Source organism: Gopherus flavomarginatus, chromosome 12 (genome assembly GCF_025201925.1).
Source record: "Gopherus flavomarginatus isolate rGopFla2 chromosome 12, rGopFla2.mat.asm, whole genome shotgun sequence".
In the NCBI taxonomy this organism is placed as follows: Eukaryota; Metazoa; Chordata; order Testudines; family Testudinidae; genus Gopherus; species Gopherus flavomarginatus.
Window position 1 is genome coordinate 7,437,777 of NC_066628.1, and position 9,557 is coordinate 7,447,333.

A 9,557-nucleotide genomic window follows, 5' to 3' on the forward strand; every position below is an offset into this window, starting at 1 on the left:
CTTCAAATTTTTCAAGCTTCCACCTCCAGCCCCGAGCCTGCACCCAAACTCCATCCCAAAGCCTGCACCCTCACCCCCTCCTGCACACTCACCCCCTGCCCCAGCCCAGAGCCTGCACCCAGCACTCAAACTCCATTCCAAAGCCTGCACCCTGCACCCCTCCTGCATCCTAATCCCCAGCCCAGGACCTGCACCCCAGAATCCTTGCCCCCTCAGCCCCCACCCCAGAGCCTTAGGCAGGTAGGGGCAGAGGTTAGGGGGGTAGGTTCTGGGCACCACCAAAATTTCTACAAACTTGCCACCCATGGCTGCAGCAAAGTGCCTGTTAGCAAAGCAGCCTCTGTGAGTCAGTGGATCAGAGATAAGAAGGCTGCTTCTTTCCCAAACTTTTTAACAAACACAAGTTAAAGTTACATTAAGTTTTGCAAAGGGGTAATGCCTTGAAAAGAAAAACCTAAAACACATCCCTTTTGAATGTGTTGTAATAAAAAAAGAGCAAGCAGAAGCACCGTAGGCTTAAAACCCCAGGTTTTTAGTAACAGACAGTTTATATTTCCCTTATTTTGTAAACCACTGAATTAGAGAGCAGAAGATTGCTTCTTTCCCCACTTTTTAACAAAGAGAGGTAAAAGTCTTGGATAGAAATAAACACTTGAAAAGACATGCCTAAATGAAGACACAGTCCTTTGGTATAGGTGTTTTAATAAAAAAAGAGTATGCAGAAACAGTCTAGGGTTATAAAAGTAATGTATAGTGACAAAAAAAAATCTCCCCCCTAGGTTTTAGACTAGCACTGGTTATTTTTTAGTAAAAACTGTGAAGCTGCCGCAAAGCCCTGCTCTGCTCTTATCTAAACAACCAGGACCCTGTAACAAAAGCTGAACAAAGCATACTATGAACCATTTTAAAAAGTGTTTTTTGAAGTAATGTTTGAAACCCCCTCTTTTTAACATATTAAATAAACACATGAAATAACAAACCTACCTGAAGACCTTTATTTGTAGCGGTGTTTCAATAAAAAAAAAAAGAGCAGGCAGAAGCACCCCAGACCTAAACCCACAAAACCCTTACTAAGAAAAAGTTTTCCCCCAAGGTTTTTAGTGAGACCCACTTGAAACAGCCTTTCGAAGGTAGTGGATTAGAAAAGAAGAAGACCCCTTTGAAAAACAGGCTACCTGAAGACACTTTTTTTTATTTAGCCCCCTTGGTATAAGTGTTTCATTAAAATGTAAAAGAGCAGGCAGAAGCACCCCAGGTTTTTAGTAACAGATGGTTTATATACCCCTTATTTTGTTAACCATTGGATTAGAGAGAAGAAGTTTGTTTCTTTTCCCACTTTTTAACTTAGGCCTGGTCTACAGTAGGGGGTGGGATCGATGTAAGATACACAACTTCAGCTACGGGAATAGTGTAGCTGAAGTCAAAGTCTCTTATTTCGACTTACCTCCAGTCCTCATGGTATGGGATTGACGGCTGCAGCTTCCCATCGACTCCGCTCCCGCCGCTCACCCTGGTGGAGTTCTGGAGTCGACGGGAGTGCGTTTGGGGATCGATATATCGCATCTAGATGAGACGCGATATATCGATCCCCGATAAACCAATAGCTACCCGCCGATCCGGCAGGTAGTGTAGACGTACCCAAAGAGAGGTGAAAGGCTTGGAAAGGAATAAACACTTGAAAAGACAAGCCTACTTGAAGACCCATAACCTTCATTTAGCCCCTTAGGCATAGGTGTTTAAATAACATGCAAGTCTGCAGAAACAACCCAGGCTTAAAAACACAGAAAGCCTGTTTATAAATGTTTTTCCCTAGGTTTAGGCTAGCACTGGTCATTTTTTTAGTAAGGACAGCAGGCTTTTGCAGCAAAGCAGCTGTCAGCAAAAAAAGCCTCTGTAAACCAGTAGATCAGAGATAAGAAGGCTGCTTCTTTACCTGCTTTGAACACATGCAAGTGAAAGTTATATTAAGTTTTGTAGAGGAATAAACACTTTAAAAGACAAGCCTATATGTAGACAGAGCCCTTTATTTAACATTTCTACATGCATGTTTTAATTAAAAAAAGAGGGCATGCAGAAAACACGCCAGAGTGAAAACCACAGAACCTTAGTAACAGCTAGTTTATATCCCCCTTATTTTGCAATCCAGTGGATTAGAGAGAAGTTTATTTTCCTCCCCATATATTTGAAGCATTATGTGTTTTTAAAGTTTATTATGAAAAAGCAGTATTGCCTGAGCTGTAACAAAACAAGGCGCCTCTTAGGGATATTTTGTAGAAGTTTAAGAACTAAAAAGGCTTAAGATACTAGTCTGTTCTTTTAAAAGTAGTGTTTTTAAAATACCAAAACAACAACTGAGTAAGAATATGAAAATTGGCAACTGAGGGGAGTTTACATATGTATTTTAGTTAAAAAAAAAAACACCCAAGATTGCTTTTTAAAGTTTGGATTTATACAAAAAACACAAGAAAAAATAGCTGATGTAAAAAAAAGAAAACTGTTTTTTACCAGAGATGTGGAGCCTTCTTCACCCTCGCTCTATACACACACACACACACTAGAAGCTCCTCCTTACTTCAGGAGGGATGGCACATGATACTCTTAGCCAATAGTTTAGGGCTGTTGTTGTAAGGAGGAGCTCCTATTTAAACAGGTCTGATGATTAAAGATGGCTGCACCTCGGAGGCCCTGGCCAACACCGGCAGTCAAGCTTCTCGTGAAGAGACGTTATACGGTTGCTGCTATGGGCCCTGAAGAAACAAACACGGTCTTCTGGCAAACAGCGTTTGAGACGGGTCATGGGAGTGGGGAGACAGGGATAGCTAATGATGCCTGGACCTGCAGAAACAACGCTTTGGAGAAACATGAGGCCAGACCCCTGGGCCGTGATTTGTTTGAGACTCCAGCCTCTGGCCAGGAGAATCCAAACAAATCAAATGAAGGTCTGTACAGAGACAAGGCACAGGTACGTTGTATGTAAGAACGTTCAAAGGGGTGGTTTGGCTGGAACCGATGCTCAGTTGGCTAGAGCCTTTTGGATCAAGCCTGCCCAGAGACATATTTCAGTTGTTGTTTGTTGTTTTTAAAAGCTGCCTGCGGAAGGGATCTCTTGATACACGGTGTAAAAGGTTTTAAAATCATGTTATGAAAAAGTACAAAAATGTCTTACATGCATTTCTTACTGTCAATTTTTCAGCAGCTGAGCGATGGTTCTGCAGAGGACTTGGAGGTTTTGGACACCGATAGCTCCGAAGGACCGAGTGGTTTGGGCCCAATCTGTTTTTGCCCAGACACAAAATCACCTGCTCCACAAGTGCTGAAACAGCGGGGGACGGTTATTCTGTAGGCCTGTACTATCTAAAGTTGAGGGAGAAATTCGGTATTTAGCTGGTGTGAGTTCATGACCATAAAACAGCGATGCATGCAATTGTGTGAGCAGCTGTGCATGGAATCATCAAGCACTGCCTGAGAGAAAAACAAAATGAGGATTGTCCTGAGTACGCCATAGATGCCCCTGGACACAGGCACCATGCCTGTGGGTTCTGGTCTTTAGATTATGTGAATTGTAAAATTAAAGGAATTAGCGGTAGTTTGTGTATGTAGAGTGTGTTAAATATCATCATCATGCTGGGATACGCACTGCAGTGCCTCTGTTTAATCCAGGAACATTTAGCTCTAGGGGCAGAATTGGTGGACAAAGTGACAGAGGCCGAGAACCCCAATAGCGTTTTAGATGAAATCATCAAACCGACAGATAAATGTTTAATGCAAAATGTTGAACATTTTCTCCATTCAGCAAATTACAAAATCTTGCTAAGAAAAAACACCAACAGTTATAGCATGTTTTGGGAACAAAACAGGCCGTGTTGTAAAATAAAATGTCAGTTGAAAATAACTCTGTAAAGCGTGTTTTTTATGAAGTTCCAGGGATGTGGGGTTTGTCAAAAGGGCGGTAGGTTGCCCCCGTAGTATATGCACAGTTAGGTTACAGTTTGTCAACAACAACAAAAGGTATATGAACGGCCTGTTCCTCTAACAAAGGCCCAACCACCTCACCCAGCCCTGGTGTTTGTGCATGAGGGCTATAGGCTCCCTATGGACCATTGCAAAGCAGTCCCAGAACCCCTCTTAAATCATACCATCTTCCGCTTCAGCTGTACCTTTTCATTTTCCACCCCAAGGCCCTCTGCATTAGGACTTAATCATAGCCCCTCTGATTTCAGCAATGTCTCAGGTCTCTCATCTACTGTTTCATATTATTTAATGCTGTACATCACCTAGGGTTACAGTTTGCATAAAAGTGTTTTCTAAAAACAAAACAAAATATATTCTATAGGGGCTTAGACAAGGTAATAATCAATAATAATGTAACTATTGCTTTGCAGTCCTTGCTACAATGTATCTTTTAGTTTGTTTTTGTTAATATTTCTGATAGGCCATAAGATGGGGGGAGCTAATACCTCATAAAGTGGAAAAGTGCTTTCAGATAATAAACACTTGCCCATGCCAAAACATAACAACTTACACAAACAGGCTGCTTACAAAACCGTTTCACTAAAAGAGTTAGCAACATGCCCCCTAAAACTCAGGACAGTTTTTTACCCCGATGGCCTGATCTCTGTGGCTCTGGATTTAAAAAAAAATGTTTTTCCTTGGTTTAGATTAAAAAAAAAATTAAAAAAAGAAGAAGAAAAAGGGGAAGGGTGGGAGAGGATGGAGAAATGTGTGTGTGTGTGTGTGTGTGTGTGTGTGAGAGAGAGAGAGAGAGAGAGAGAGAGAGGCTCCATATCCGTGGTAAAAAACAGCTAACTTTCCATCTGCCTGGAATATCTGACAGACCCAGTGATCATAGAGAGCGGGCACAACTTCTGCTGAGGCTGCATCACTTGGTACTGTGAGACATGGACAGAGCTGGGCTCTGACCCCTTGTGTTGCCCCAGCTGCAGAGCCCGAATCCGGAAAGGGGCTCTCTGGAATAACTATGAGCTAGCAAATATAGTGGAAAAAATCAAACAACTGGATTTCAAACGAGGAAAAGAGAATCTGTGTGAGAGACACGACAAAGCCCTGGATCTGTTCTGTGAAGAGGAAGGGGAAGCCATGTGTGCAGTTTGTGAGAGATCCCTGGAGCATAGATCTCACACGGTGCTTCTCCTGGACGAGGCTGCCCAGAAATACGAGGTATGACACACTATGGATCTGGGTTAATTCAATTCTTTCCTTTTCAGACTCAGTCTCTCAGAGCCACGGAATTTCCCAGATTTTCTCCCTGATTCCTGGCTCCACCTACATCTCTGCCCTGCAGGCTCCTTCCTCTGGGCAGGTGCAGGGAGCCTTGGCCACTGATGGCCGGCACCCAGCCTGTCATTAGGGAGACATGGGCACTAGAGCTCCATGTGAGGCACTTTCCTCACACACAGGACTGAAGCAAGATGTGTCCATGGTGCTGCCAGGCCAGGCATGGGAGGCATAAGCTGCGCTCACCACACCCCTGACAGCATGGGTGGTGTGTATCAGAGGTAGGGTAAGGCAATGCCTTCCCAAACTTCCAGGCGTAGCCCCACCCACACTCTGCTCCCAGGCACCCCCCCTGCTTCTGCCATGGCTACTGGACACTCAGTCTCCTGGGGCTGTCTGGGCTTCAGGCTGGGGAGTCTGGGGCCACATGCCATCCCTGTGCTCCGGGGCCAGGGAGGCTGGGGCCACGTGCTGCCCACTTAGCGAGTGGGTGGGAAAGAGGTTGGGGTGCTCAAGGGCTGGGGGCGTGCCTGCATAGAAAGAGCTGAGTTTAGAGGCTGCACAGGGGGCAGGAGGGAAGAGAGTGTGTGGGGAACACCAGGAAGAGACTTTGATACTGTTCGGTGCGAAGAGGATCTAAGTTCAATTTGTCGGGTTTCCCGTCTGTCCTGGGCTCACAGAGCTCACACAGTGGTTCCCATCAAGCAAGCTGTCTGGGAGCACAAGATACAGAGTTGCTGTTCAGTCTAATGGGTAATAACTTTGGATTTTAATTACAAGTTAATGGCATCACAAGTTGCCTGACACCAGGGCTGCTGACAGACTTGCTGGGCCTCTGGGCAGGGGGCTGAGGCGGGGCAGCTCTAGTCCTCTCCCATTCCTTGGTGGGAGTTACACCAGACCCTTCCAGTTTCACGCTCTCCTGTAGGTCGGGTGTGCTTGATGGCACTCGCAGGCCGCATGTGGGAAGGTTTATGCAGCCCATACCCTTTTGCCACCCCAAAACCCCTGGGGTTCAAACTTAGATCAGGTCTTCTCCCAGCGCTCCAGTCTGGAAGGCTGTGATTCAGGTTCTCTTGGTTAAGAGCCCCCATCTTGACCTTGGCCACCCTCTGAACAGCTGTGTCTGGCTCCAGCAGCTCAGCATCAGCCCCTTTCATTTGGTGCAGCCACGACAGAGGAGAGTGGTCAGTATACGCATCAAAGCTCTGCCCAAATAGATACAGCTGCAGCTTTTTAAGAGCCTGCACCATGGCCAGGCATTTCTTCTCTGAGGCCACGTAGTTCTGCTCCTGGGGCAGCAGCTTCTTGCTGAGGTACCCAATGAGGTGTCGCTCCCCATTTGCATCGTCTTGCATCAGAACTGTGCCCAGCCCTGCGTCTGAGGTGTCAGTGAACATTGTAAAAGGCTTGGCAAAGTCTGAGTTTACCAGATTTACTGTGCCCTGGATTAGAGCCTCCTTAAGTATACAGAGAGCCCTCTGGCACTGCTCAGTCCAGACCACCTCCTCCAGCTTACCCCTCTCACATAGATCAGTGATGGGGGCAGCTAGGGAGTGACAGTGGGGTACAAACCTCTGGTAATACCCCATCACCCCGATAAAGGCCTGGACCTGTTTCTTGGTCTGGGGAAAGGGCTAATGTCTGATCATCTCCACCTCTGGACTTGGGCAGTCGCTCCCCACCTTGCAGCCCAGGTACAACACCTTTGTCATCCCCACCTTACACTTTCCAGCTTTTACCATCAGTCCTGCCTCCTTGGGGCAGCCCAGCACCCTCTTCATCTGGGACATGTGTTCCTCCCAGGTCTGGTTAAAGACACAGAAGTCATCAATGTATGGCAAGGCCAAGTTCCCATCCCCCTCAGTAACCAATGCACCTGACGCTGGGAGGTTGCTGACGCCCCCTTGAGGTCGAAAGGCAGAACCAGACCCTCAAAGACCCTCAAAGGCGTTGTGAAGGCAGATTTCAACCTGGCATCTGGATTCAAAGGCACCTGCCAGTCGCCCTTGGTGAGATACATAGTAGAGAGGTAATGAGCCCCCCCACCCCACCGCGCCCCCCGCAGCTTGTTTAGAATCTCACCAGGCCTAGGCATGGGGTTGGCATTGGACACGGTGATGGCAGTAAGTTTCCAATAGCCCGCACAGAATCAGAGTGACCTGTCTTTCTTGGGGTCCAGCCCCACAGGTGAGGCTCATGGGTTGTTGAACAGCTGGATCACCTCTAAAACCAGCATGTTCTTGACCTCTCTCTCCAGGTTCTGGGCTGTTTTCCACCCTGGGGGTCTCCCGCTTCTCCTCCCAACCGTCCCTTGCCCAGTCCAGGGGTCTCCTCACTCTCCTCCCACACAGCAGCTCAAAAGGGAAGAACCCTGTGGATTCCTGGGGCACTTTCTCATACCGCAAGTGGGGCAGGTACTTGTCCCAGTCCTGCGGACGATGATTCATAAAAGTCCTCAGCATCATCCTCAGGGTCCCACAAAATCTCTCCACCAGCCTCTTGGACTGAGGGTGATATGCAGAGACCTGATGGGCCAGACCCCACATTTCTCCCACAAGCCCCGGAGCAGGGCTGACATGACTTTGAACCCCTGGTCCATAAAGACCTCGCTGGGGACCCCCACTCTGCTGAAGATGGTCAGCAGCACGTCTGCCATGATGTCTGCCTCGGTGGAGGACAGAGCCACCGCCTCTGGGTAGTGGGTCACAAAAACCATCACTTCCCCGACTGGGTCGCCTTGCTGAGGAGCTCCACTATGTCCATAGCCACTTTCTGGAAAAGTTCCTCTTTGATGGGCAGGGGTCTGAAGGGAGCTTCACCCTTATCCCAGGCCTTCTCCACCCTCTGGCAGGAGTCACAGGACCTGCAGTACTGTTGGCTGGCATCACAGACTCCAGGCCAGTAAAAGTTTTGCAGCAACTGCTGCCTGGGGCACTGGATTCCCTGATGTCCCGAGAGCGGAACATCCTGGGCCAGGTACAATAGCCTGTGGTGGTACTTCTGGGAGATCACCAGCTGCCTCCCAATTCCCCACTGTTCTGCTTCCCCTTGGGGAGCCCATTCCTGATACAGGAATCCCTTCTCCCACAGGACTCTGTCCCTGCAGCCTTCCCCAAAGGGGTTTGCAGGGCCGTGGCCAGCAAGTTCCCTCAGCTTCTCCAAGGAGGGATCCTTCTGCAGCTTGGTCTGGGATTCAGCTGCTGGGGAAAGGAGTGGGACCTGTTCCCTCTCTCTGGCTGGGCCTGGGGTCACAGCCCTGCTGAGCCCTGTCCCTGGGAGCTCCCTCTCTGCCATGGGATAACCTCCCAGCAGCACGACTGGACCAGGCAAACCTGGTTGACAGCTGCCCTGCCCTGCCCTGCCTGTGTCCCGCCCCCCAACTCAGCTGGGGTCTCAGCTCCCCTCATGCTCAGCGCTGCTCTTGCTGTCCCAGTGACAGCAGGCAGCAAGCTCTCTGCTCTGGTCACAGCATCAGAGCCAATGTGAGCCCCCTCTCCAGTGTGCAGGGAGGCGGGGAGCATCTCTTCAACACACTCAGCCCTAGGGGTCTGGTTACAGGTAGGCAGGTAGCCTGAGCCCAGCAGCCCCTCCCTCCTGCCAGCCAGGTTATTTGAATTTTCACTGACAATTTCAATCTCAGCCAATTAGTTCTCTGGATTCAAATTCAAATCCTCGGCCATTACAGGAGCAGGGTCTGGATCCTGTCCCAAAGAGACACAGTCATCCCCCAATAGGACATCACAGCTGATATCTTGGAGAACCCCAACGACCAGCCAGCTTGACCTCTCCTGGATCTGCACAGTGATCTGAGCCATAGGCAGGGCAAATGGCTTCATACCTGGGATCTTCACCCAGGTCACACATCCCTGCAGCATCTGGGGGGGGGGGGGCTGCACCACCCAGGGTCTGGCAACAGTTTTCTCTGTCCCAGAATCTCACCACCCCAGGAATGTCCATCACCATCTGATTCCATGGGGAGTCCAAGGGGCCTGAGCCCAGGAGAGTCCACACAGACATATAGGCCCAGGCCAGGAGTGGAAGCCTGTCCATCACCTCACCCATCTGGCTGATGGCATCTATAGGGACCCAACAAGGGAGCTAGATTCTGGGGCTCTTCCACAGAGTCCCCCTGGTTCAAATCTCCAGCCTGCTCAAAAGCAGTGAGGTGGGCATCCACATTCCCCCCCCCCCCCACTCAACCAGGGGCAGCAATTTAGTATCAAGGTTCCCTCACCCCTGGGAAGTCCTCTATGCCTCTCCACTCCATTGCCAGTTCATGCTGCTGCTGCTGCTTCTCCTGTAGCTCTTTCTTGGGCTCC

At 48.9% G+C, this 9,557-nt stretch overlaps 1 long non-coding RNA gene across 1 annotated transcript; it reads left to right on the forward strand.

Annotated features, from left to right (window-relative positions):
- The first annotated feature begins 2,049 nt into the window (after positions 1-2,049).
- LOC127033391 (uncharacterized) lies at positions 2,050-3,892 on the forward strand. Its single transcript, XR_007769081.1, has 2 exons — positions 2,050-2,962; positions 3,194-3,892. It is a non-coding gene; the product is annotated as an uncharacterized LOC127033391 (long non-coding RNA).
- The last annotated feature ends 5,665 nt before the right edge of the window (positions 3,893-9,557 follow it).